Source organism: Cherax quadricarinatus, chromosome 6 (assembly GCF_038502225.1).
Source record: "Cherax quadricarinatus isolate ZL_2023a chromosome 6, ASM3850222v1, whole genome shotgun sequence".
Classification (NCBI taxonomy): Eukaryota; Metazoa; Arthropoda; class Malacostraca; order Decapoda; family Parastacidae; genus Cherax; species Cherax quadricarinatus.
In genome coordinates, this window is record NC_091297.1 from 10664235 (window position 1) to 10676649 (window position 12415).

Consider the following 12415-nt stretch of genomic DNA (forward strand, 5'->3'; position numbering starts at 1 on the left):
AGTGCAGGTTTCTCCATAAACACTGTATATATACATGGGGTCATAGGCCTAGTGTGGAGTCTAGAGCCTATAAGCACCCCAGTAATTACAGAGAGAATCCTGCTTTTGTAATTTTCCTACTTGATAAGTCGTGTGTGTGGCGTTGGTACGCAACCAATGTCAAAATAATATAATAAACCACTTACGTGGACGCTGTCCACTTAATCTAAGTGTTGGGCTGGTACATAAATACTGCAGGCAGTCTGGGAGCTAATGCTCTCTTTGTTGGCAGCTCCACTCCACTAGTGTGGAGTGGAGCTGCCTGGCTCGTCCTTCCCTGGGGAGAGTAAGCATGATATATACTCAAGCATCTCTCCTTACAATATTAACACATAGCACAGACAGGATGAGGAAACAGACACAGGTGTAATACCTGGTGTATCTTTATTTAAAGAAGTACCGTCAAACAGTGGCTTAATTAATTTAATGTGCAGAAGAATCTTGGTGCAGAGGTTGTCTCTTACAACCTGTGTGTTGAGTTCTGGCGCGAGACTTAAACATGGCCTACTTCCATTAGTGGGTCCCCACCCACCTGTGGCGTGATTTCAACTGCTGCACATCATCTGACTCCAATATATATATATATATATATATATATATATATATATATATATATATATATATATATATATATATATATATATATATATATATATATATATATATATGTATGTATATATATATATACAAACACTGGCTTCCAGGTTGAGGGACTGACTACTTCATCTTCCACCGTCATCTATAAACAGTCGTGCAAAACTGAGGGACAAATCACGTCCTCTTGTACCGTCTCCACTTTCAACACTTTCAAAACAACCTCTGTACTCAATTAATAAAGTCACTGTTAGACAAAACGTCTCAAAATACAGACACCCAGATGTTTCACATGCGTCTAATTCCTCGTCTCTCCTTACACTTACAAATTAACGCATAAACATCCTTTAATTACCCCTTATAAACTAATTACTTTATCTGCATGGTCGTAGTGGCAATACTCACGATTTTGAGTCTCTGGTGGTCAAGACGCTGCCGACGCCATCTTAGATAACCACATATAACACTCGTCTACGACGTAAGAAAAATGATAATACGTAAACAAGTGATGTTTCAGGTGGGGAAAGAATCTTCACAGTAAATACAAGAGTACCAAGACTCTAAAATACCATCTTCTAATGATATGCAATATTATTTTTAATTGACGTTACAGATGCTTCCTTATCCATTATTAGAATAAACTTGAAGAAAACTAAGTAAAAAGATGATATTCTTGATATTTGGTATTCTGGGTCCTTGATATTCTTGATCCTTGATATTTTTGATCCTTGATATTCTTGATCCTTGATATTCTTGATCCTTGATATTCTTGATCTTTGATATTTTTTATCCTTGATATTCTTGATCCTTGATATTCTTGATCCTTGATATTTTTTGTCCTTGATATTCTTGATCCTTGATATTCTTGATCCTTGATATTCTTGATCCTTGATATTCTTGATCCTTGATATTCTTGATCCTTGATATTCTTGATCCTTGATATTCTTGATCCTTGATATTTTTTATCCTTGATATTCTTGATCCTTGATATTCTTGATCCTTGATATTCTTGATCCTTGATATTCTTGATCCTTGATATTCTTGATCCTTGATATTCTTGATCCTTGATATTCTTGATCCTTGATATTCTTCATCCTTGATATTCTTCATCCTTGATATTCTTCATCCTTGATATTCTTGAACCTTGATATTCTTGATCTTTGGTATTTTATTTTTTAAATAATAAAAGTTAGTTACCCAGGGGGAACCTCAGTTATTGATGTAATTATCTCAAGATATGACAGATCAAGACTTTATTTGTATCAGTAACTGGTGATCAACTTTAAGGTCAACAACACTCAACTTACACCTGGGATTCTTTCAAAAGTTTTTCTGATGATGTATGAACAAGTACACGAAAATAGTATCTTGGTGCATATATATATATACATATATATATATATATATATATATATATATATATATATATATATATATATATATATATATATTATTTATACACACATACACTTAATTCCTGATTAGAAAGCACTGCCCCCTACCACTGCCCCCTACCACTGCCACCTCCCACTGCCACCTCCCACTGCCCCCTACCACTGCCCCCTACCAGTGCCCCCTACCACTGCCACCTCCCACTGCCCCCTACCACTGCCCCCTACCACTGCCCCCTACCACTGCCACCTCCCACTGCCCCCTACCACTGCCCCCTACCACTGCCCCCTCCCAGTGCCCCCTACCACTTATCCCTCACTCCCACCACCCCCTCCACCTTCACAACTGGTTTTCTCCACTAATAAGGGAGAGTCGACACATCACCCAAAACCAGCGCCCTCCCCAACAGCAGCACCCTCCTCTCCCCACCCTCTCAACAATAGCACCCCTTCCCCACCATCCCCAACAATATCACCCCCCTGGAGACCATCCCCAACAACAGCACCCTTCCCCCACCATCCCCAACAATTCTCACAGTTCTGCCTCCACCTTCATTATTTTATTTTCTCTTTTCGTCTTCAGCCGCCCATCTCTTTTATCCTTCTATTCATATTTGTTTCTACCATTTCTCTCAGCTGTGGGCGTGGGTATCTTTATAGGCGTGGGCGTAGGTATCTTTGTGGGTGTAGGCGTCATGGCCAACCCTCAGAACGTGTGAGAGAGACGGATAAGTGAAGGGTGACGAAGCAGTTGTGGGCTTGGAGAGTCGGGTGGGCTAGATGGGTGGGCGTATGCGATAGGGTGGGCCACACACCAGGTGCAGCTGGTGGGCAGGCAGGTAGGGTGGGCCACACACCAGGTGCAGCTGATGGGCAGGTAGGTAGGGTGGGCCACACACCAGGTGCAGCTGGTGGGTAGGTAGGTAGGGTGGGCCACACACCAGGTGCAGCTGATGGGCAGGTAGGTAGGGTGGGCCACACACCAGGTGCAGCTGGTGGGTAGGTAGGTAGGGTGGGCCACACACCAGGTGCAGCTGGTGGGTAGGTAGGTAGGGTGGGCCACACACCAGGTGCAGCTGGTGGGTAGGTAGGTAGGGTGGGCCACACACCAGGTGCAGCTGGTGGGTAGGTAGGTAGGGTGGGCCACACACCAGGTGCAGCTGGTGGGTAGGTAGGTAGGGTGGGCCACACACCAGGTGCAGCTGGTGGGCAAGTAGGTAGGGTGGGTCACACCCCAGGTGCAGCTGGTTGGCAGGTAGGGTGGGCAGGTAGGGTGGGCAGGTAGGGTGGGCAGATGGCAGGAAGGTGGTAGGCAGGCACGGAGTAAGGCAGATCAGGATGACAATCACTCAGTGCATTGATTCGGGCTATGACTTACACTCAGATGATGACTAGCACTCAGACGATGACTTACACTCAGACGATGACTTACACTCAGACGATGACTGACACTCAGACGATGACTGACACTCAGACGATGACTAACACTCAGACCATGACTGACACTCAGACCATGACTGACACTCAGACGATGACTGACACTCAGACGATGACTGACACTCAGACCATGACTGACACTCAGACCATGACTGACACTCAGACGATGACTGACACTCAGACGATGACTGACACTCAGACGATGACTAACACTCAGACCATGACTGACACTCAGATGATGACTGACACTCAGACGATGACTGACACTCAGACCATGACTGACACTCAGACCATGACTGACACTCAGACGATGACTGACACTCAGACCATGACTGACACTCAGATGATGACTGACACTCAGACGATGACTGACACTCAGACCATGACTGACACTCAGACGATGACTGACACTCAGACCATGACTGACACTCAGATGATGACTAACACTCAGACCATGACTGACACTCAGATGATGACTGACACTCAGACGATGACTGACACTCAGACCATGACTGACACTCAGACGATGACTAACACTCAGACCATGACTGACACTGACGATGACTGACACTCAGACGATGACTGACACTCAGACGATGACTGACACTCAGACGATGACTGACACTCAGACGATGACTGACACTCAGACGATGACTGACACTCAGACGATGACTGACACTCAGACGATGACTGACACTCAGACGATGACTGACACTCAGAACGATGACTGACACTCAGACGACTGTTGTTCTATTGTATCTACAAAACTCTTGAGTCGGTCTAGATCCATTTGGTTTGTCAGCACATTAAACATTTCATTTCTACCGTCACATAACGAATTGCCCCTGTCAGTGTCAACTTGACACTGTCAGTGTCAACTTGACACTGTCAGTGTCAACTTGACACTATCGTCTCAAGTTGACTCTCACGTTAAATTAATAATAATCACAAGACATGTTGTAAAGCTGTTTCAGATTCATTATAATCATCCGGTAATCTATGCCCATAAAACGTTGCAAGTCATCGGCCGGGAGTGTGAGCAAATTTAAACGAAAGGGGAAATATCCCCAGCATTTATGCCGAATGATATGCTGGGTTCTTAGGCGAGCACTGTGGGGAGTGTGGCACTCCTCAAGGAGAACAGGTCCATAGACCTTCCCTTACTCCCAGCCACAAACCACAAACGCCAAGACTATGGTCAAGTGACGTAGCGTCAGGGACAACGCTCATTCGAACACTAAAACCCTTTAGCTTTCCAACATGGAAATACTGGAGGGATTTGGACGTGCTTTGGGTGTGCTATAGATCGATCCATTCTAAGACCTTTTTACCCCAACGATTTTTGCCTCATCGTTCATAGTATTTTGTGAGTCTCTGGAGAGTGAATGCAGTCACTGTCACAACTTAGGAGTGGGAAGGACCAGCTATCATGTCATGAAATACGCAGCTTCACGTTTAGTCTCCTCACTTCCTATCGGAAGAAACTGCAACCATCTCATTTGTCAACTGAGGATGACGATGCGTTCCTCCATTGGTTGGAGGTAATTTCGACATTTTTTTGTGCGTCCAAACTGGATTATGGATCTTCACCATTTGTGGGCCACTGACTGGGTCTTGGAATGCTAAAAGATTAGTTTGCTCCGAAGATCGTAAGAACACAGAAGCGATAAAGACAGGCGTACAACGTTTCGCCCTGTTTACAACTTCCTCAAAGCCTACGCAGAGCAAAACGTTGTCAGAAATCTTGTAATTTATCATAGTGTTCATACTTCTCAGTAATGCAATATGTCATCCAGATGAGCACCACGGGAGGCCTACTTACCCATGATGGGAAGGTCTTACTCAAACCCACACATTCCCATTCACGTATTTATCTCACCTATTTTTAAAGCTCCGCCATGTGCTTGCTTCAGTGAAGCTAGAGGCTCTCTGTTGCAGTCGTCTGGAACTCTAACAGCGGGCCAGCTCTTGTAGCATAAGCTCTCTTCAACTTGTCTTGCTGAGATATTTTCAGCACCTAATTCCTATCTCCAAGCCTCTCCTTGTCCGTAGTGTGGTAATCCAGGCACACCAGCAGACAAACAGACGCACACACACACACGCACACACACACACACACACACACACACACACACACACACACACACACACACACACACACACACACACACACACACACACACACACACACACATACACACACACAAGGATGGAACCAGCAGAGGTCAGAGCAGAACAGAACAGCAAGGGCAAGCACACACACAACTATTCTCCGAACTATACAACCTATCACACCATCCCAACACACACTACAATCCATACCCACAGCCTCCACCCAACACCGAGCTATAGAATCCCACAGTATGCCACCAGGTCTCCCACCCTCACAGGCCCCACAAACCACAGTGTTGGAAAGGAAACTGAAAGTATGGTACACAAACGCTGATGGTATAACAAATAAGTTGGAGGAGTGGCATGAAAGAGTCAAAGAAGCATCACCGGACATCATAGCTCTCACAGAAACCAAGCTTACAGGTATGATAACAGATGCCATCTTTCCAATGGGATACCAAATCCTGAGGAAAGACAGAGGGAACAGGGGGGGTGGAGGAGTGGCATTTCTGATCAAAAATCGCTGGAATTTTAATGAGCTGGAGAGAGGAGACAGCGGAGAAGAAAGTGATTACATAGCGGGAACGCTTCACTCTGGAGGTCCCAAGGTGGTAATAGCAGTGATGTATAACCCACCACAGAACAGCAGGAGGCCAAGGCAAGAGTACGACGAGAGCAATAGAGCGATGGTTGACACACTGGCTAGAGTGGCCAGAAGAGCTCATGCATGCAGGGCAAAGCTCCTGATCATGGGTGACTTTAACCACAAGGAGATCGATTAGGAGAACTTGGACCCGCATGGGGGCCAAGATACATGGAGGGCTAAGATGATGGAGGTGGTACTGGAAAACTTCATGTACCAACACGTAAGGGACACTACAAGAGAGAGAGGAGAGGATGAACCAGCAAGGCTAGACTTAGTATTCACCTTGAGTAGTGCAGATATTGAGGACATCACATATGAAAGACCCCTTGGGGCCAGTGACCATGTGGTTTTAAGCTTCGAATACACAGTAGAGCTACAAGTGGAGGGAGAAGCAGGAAGGCCAGGACGAATGAAGCCAAACTACAAGAAAGGGGATTACACAGGAATGAGGAACTTCCTGAAAGGGGTTCAGTGGGACAGAGAACTGGCAGGGAAGCCAGTTAATGAGATGATGGAATATGTAGCAACAAAATGCAAGGAGGCTGAGGAGAGGTTTGTACCCAAGGGTAACAGGAATAATGAATAATGAAATAATGAGCCCATGGTTTACCCAAAGGTGCAGGGAGGCAAAAACCAAGTGTGCTAGGGAATGGAAGAAATATAGAAGGCAAAGGACCCAGGAGAATAAGGAGAGCAGTCGTAGAGCCAGAAACGAATATGCACAGATAAGAAGGGAGGCCCAAAGACAATATGAAAATGACATAGCAGCGAAAGCCAAATCTGACCCGAAACTGTTGTACAGCCACATCAGGAGGAAAACAACAATCAAGGACCAGGTAATCAGGCTAAGGAAGGAAGGAGGAGAGACAACAAGAAATGACCGTGAAGTATGTGAGGAACTCAACAAGAGATTCAAAGAAGTGTTCACAGAGGAGACAGAAGGGGCTCCAGAAAGACGGAGAGGTGGGGCACACCACCATGTGCTGGACACAGTGCACACAACCGAGGAAGAAGTGAAGAGGCTTCTGAGTGAGCTAGATACCTCAAAGGCAATGGGGCCAGATAACATCTCCCCATGGATATTGAGAGAGGGAGCAGAGGCGCTATGTGTACCCCCAACAACAATATTCAATACATCTATCGAAACAGGGAGATTGCCTGAGGCATGGAAGACAGCAAATGTAGTCCCAATCTTTAAAAAAGGAGACAGACATGAAGCATTAAACTACAGACCAGTGTCACTGACATGTATAGTATGCAAAATCATGGAGAAGATTATCAGGAGAAGAGTGGTGGAACACCTAGAAAGGAATGATCTCATCAACAGCAGCCAACATGGTTTCAGGGACGGGAAATCCTGTGTCACAAACCTACTGGAGTTCTATGACATGGTGACAGCAGTAAGACAAGAGAGAGAGGGGTGGGTGGATTGCATATTCTTGGACTGCAAGAAGGCGTTTGACGCAGTTCCACACAAGAGATTGGTGCAAAAACTGGAGGACCAAGCAGGGATAACAGGGAAGGCACTACAATGGATCAGGGAATACTTGTCAGGAAGACAGCAGCGAGTCATGGTACGTGGCGAGGTGTCAGAGTGGGCACCTGTGACCAGCGGGGTCCCGCAGGGGTCAGTCCTAGGACCAGTGCTGTTTCTGGTATTTGTGAACGACATGACGGAAGGAATAGACTCTGAGGTGTCCCTGTTTGCAGATGACGTGAAGTTGATGAGAAGAATTCACTCGATCGAAGACCAGGCAGAACTACAAAGGGATCTGGACAGGCTCCAGACCTGGTCCAGCAATTGGCTCCTGGAGTTCAATCCCACCAAGTGCAAAATCATGAAGATTGGGGAAGGGCAAAGAAGACCGCAGACGGAGTACAGTCTAGGGGGCCAGAGACTACAAACCTCACTCAAGGAAAAAAATCTTGGGGTGAGTATAACACCAGGCACATCTCCTGAAGCGCACATCAACCAAATAACTGCTGCAGCATATGGGCGCCTACCAAACCTAAGAACAGCATTCCGACATCTTAATAAGGAATCGTTCAGGACCCTGTACACCGTGTACGTTAGGCCCATATTGGAGTATGCGGCACCAGTTTGGAACCCACACCTAGCCAAGCACGTAAAGAAACTAGAGAAAGTGCAAAGGTTTGCAACAAGACTAGTCCCAGAGCTAAGAGGTATGTCCTACGAGGAGAGGTTAAGGGAAATCAACCTGACGACACTGGAGGACAGGAGAGATAGGGGGGACATGATAACGACATACAAAATACTGAGAGGAATTGACAAGGTGGACAAAGACAGGATGTTCCAGAGATTGGACACAGTAACAAGGGGACACAGTTGGAAGCTGAAGACACAGATGAATCAAAGGGATGTTAGGAAGTATTTCTTCAGCCACAGAGTAGTCAGTAAGTGGAATAGTTTGGGAAGCGATGTAGTGGAGGCAGGATCCATACATAGCTTTAAGCAGAGGTATGATAAAGCTCACGGCTCAGGGAGAGTGACCTAGTAGCGATCAGTGAAGAGGCGGGGCCAGGAGCTCGGACTCGACCCCCGCAACCTCAACTAGGTGAGTACAACTAGGTGAGTACACACACACACACACACACACACACACACACACACACACAGGAAGGAAGGAAGGAGGCAGGAACCATACATAGTTTTAAGGCGAGGTATGATAAAGCTCATGGAGCAGGGAGAGAGAGGACCTAGCAGCAACCAGTGAAGAGGCGGGGCCAGGAGCTATGTATCGACCCCTGCAACCACAAATAGGTGAGTACACACACACACACACACACACACACATACACACACACACACATACAAAAACAAACAAAGAAACACAACATTCAAGAGCAAATTACTTACTTAGCTGTCTAATATTATTCCTAGCAGGCTGTCAACCCAAGGCTGTCAACCCAAGGCTGTCAACCCAAGTCTGTCAACCCAAGGCTGTCAACCCAAGTCTGTCAACCCAAGGCTGTCAACCCAAGGCTGTCAACCCAAGGCTGTCAACCCAAGGCCGGCAGCGGGAAGTAAAAAACCCTCGAAACTCATCGTAGGTAAGAATAAGACACATTAGCAAATATATTACACATGTCTTATTTATTAACCTGTCAGTACTGTACGCATTAATTATACGCCTTTCGGCGTACATACACACTCCATATTCCCTGCAAGTTATCAAGGAAGATATTGTTTAAGATTTAATTGTACCCGCCCATGTCACCTCCCACAGACTTTTCTCCCACGAGCACTTGTAAGGTTGTATCCGAAATTAGGTTTTGTTCTTAATTAGGACGGAGGTGGCACGTAGCGAGAGTGCCACCCTGGCACCCGCTCTGCAGCTTTAATTAGTTCAGAAGAAATGAGGTATAAGGAGAAGGAGGAGGAGGATTGAAAGGGTGAAGAGACGAAAATGAACTGAGGGTGACAGGAAAGAGGGTGGAAAGTAATATATAGAAGGTACTCTGGTACCCACGCCAAACACCATAATCCCAGAGATAACATGTTGAGGCATATCTCACGGAGGCTCACGGAGGTTGTATTGTATTTCATGGAGGTTGTATTGTATTTCACGGAGGTTGTATTGTATTTCACTGAGGTTGTATTGTATTTCACGGAGGTTGTATTGTATTTCACGGAGGTTGTATTGTATTTCACGGAGGTTGTATTGTATTTCACGGAGGTTGTATTATATTTATGAAGAGAACTAAACCACTGTAGGTCAGTCAACACAAGGAGTGGCGGAGGTTTGTGTCCAGTGGAGCAGTACTCCCTCTGGCCTCCATGACAACACAGTAGTTATGTGTGCTGAGGTGTCGTGGGAGGCAGGTATCGAGGGTTGCCCACGAACACCATAACAAGGCGTCTTCTGGGAAGTACTTGTGCTCATAGTCTGTTCTAAGCACGGAGTCATGACTGCTGAAATATTATCGGGTTTTGTATATAAATGGTTCGGAAAACCGAGAAGTTAATGAACGAGGGTTATAAATACTAGCGAAAAATTCTCAGAAATGTTGATACATTTTAAGGCTTGTCAGCTCTTTGGAAAATAACAGGAGGGTGATGTGCCTCTGCAGATTTGTCTCCGCTATTAAGTTATCCAGAGGCTGGTGGTGATGACTTCTGTGCCTGGACGTCATTACCACCATGGTGGTGGTTGTCGAGGTGGCGGTGGTGCCCATGGTGGTAGTTATAGTGGTGGTTCTTGCCCCGTTTGGCTTTATACGGTGTTTAGTGGAGGTAGTGGTGGTGGTGGTGGTAGTGGTAAGTGCCTCGTTTGAATATATTGACTATAAAAGGACTCATATAATGATTTCTATTTCCTTGAATTTGTTCCTACTAATATTTTCCCACTACACGGTGGTGCCCTCGAGGATACGCAGAAAGGAACGTCGCCACGGGAGACCACTCCTGTAGCAGTGCTGAACGATGGAGGAAGTCTACTCATTTGGTATTTCAGACGAAACTCCTTCAAGCAACAAAGGTGAATCCTAATTTCAACGAGAGGAGCTGACGTATGACCTATTTTAGATACTGCCTCCTGGTCGCCAAGTGCCACACCCAGAGTGTCACACTTAGGGTGCCAGGTGTCATATCTAGAGTGCAAGGAACGCCTGGAAGGCCAACAAGCTTCTTGGTATTTGAAATGGCAGTGAGATAACTTGTTTAGTTACAATGAGGAGCTTAAATATGTCGAGCGAGTTAGAAAACACACACACACACACACACACACACACACACACACACACACACACACACACACACACACACACACACACACACACACACACAAGACAGATATACATCAAGAACTATAAGAATGCATTTCGCACTCTACCACGTAAAAGACTGATTGACGAACTATAACAGACAGGCACAATGGGATCAAGGAATAACTTTAAGCCACATGTAGAGGATGACGCGTGGGGTCCCTCATGGATCAGTACTCTTTACTCTTCTTCATATCGATGAACAACATAAGAGGTTGGAGTACTATATTTCGTTACTCACGGACGACGCTACCAAGAAGAACATGAGTCGAAGATGAGGAAGGATGGTAATACAAGTGTCTTAGGGGATTTAACCACCGGAAAATACAAGATTTTAGAAACTGAGGATGGAGAAAGAGGACCGGAAATGGAGTACAACTTGAAGTGATGGAGTCTGCACACGTCACGCAAGTAGGAGCGTCGGTATAGCTTCCATAACTCATGCACGACTGGAGAATCTAAGAATGTCTCCAAAAGCCTTATATAAACGGTCATATTCACGGCCATATATGACATGTTAGACGAACTATAGAGTACGCAGCACCAGCACTGAGCACATACCTGATCACACGTGTCCAGAAGCTAGAGACAATGCGGAGGTTTGCCTCAAGACGAGTCTTGTAGCTCAGAATAATGATCAGGTGAGAGAGCAAAACAACTGGACCTGACATCATCAACACAAGAACGAGAACTTCACAGGGCAAACAGGAACAGAATCTAGAATAAAAGGGCATGGATAAGACAGGAATAAACCACAGGGACAGTTGACAATGTTGATTTAACCTCAGTGTAGTCAGAAAGTAGAATTACCTGGACGAGGTAGTGGTGGAGTCAAACTCATACAGAGCTCTAAGAACAGGCACAGTAATGACGTAAAGGGCTAGGAAGTAGTGAATCCAGTCTTGACCAGTGAAGAGAAGGGGTCGAGAACTGAAACTCGAGCCACGAAATTACTGCTAGACGAGCATACAAACACTCGAACATAATGTTGACACGAAGGTTACCATGTACACCCTAACAAGTTTTACTTAAAAACACTAACAGAGACTGATCTATATGTTAAAGGTTCTCTCTCGTTGTTCACTGCCGTCTCACCCCACTTGCTGTTCTACAAGTACCTTTTGTGAACGTCTACGAATACCCCCAAAACAGAAACAGCAGAGGAACTATCAACATATCGATAAACGAGAATTGATAGCTTGATATGTTTGTAAATAAAACAGTGGTAATACACCTGCGTGCTGCTGGTCGTGGGAACGTCATCCAACGCTTAATCAGTAGTAACAGTCAGACATTTTAATCCATTCGTCCTTCCCCTGCCGTGACTTGAGTCTTGATGGTGCCTGCAGGGAGGTGAGGAGCCAGTTGAGGACCCAGGTGAGGAGCCAATTGATGACCCAGGTGAGGAGGC

The 12415-nt window shown here is 45.6% G+C and overlaps 1 protein-coding gene across 1 annotated transcript in view; it reads right to left on the bottom strand.

The window, feature by feature from the left end:
* The window catches only part of LOC128691847 (nucleolar protein 58), a 656314-nt gene that overhangs the window by 152906 nt on the left and 490993 nt on the right, over positions 1 to 12415 (bottom strand). The window lies entirely within an intron of this gene.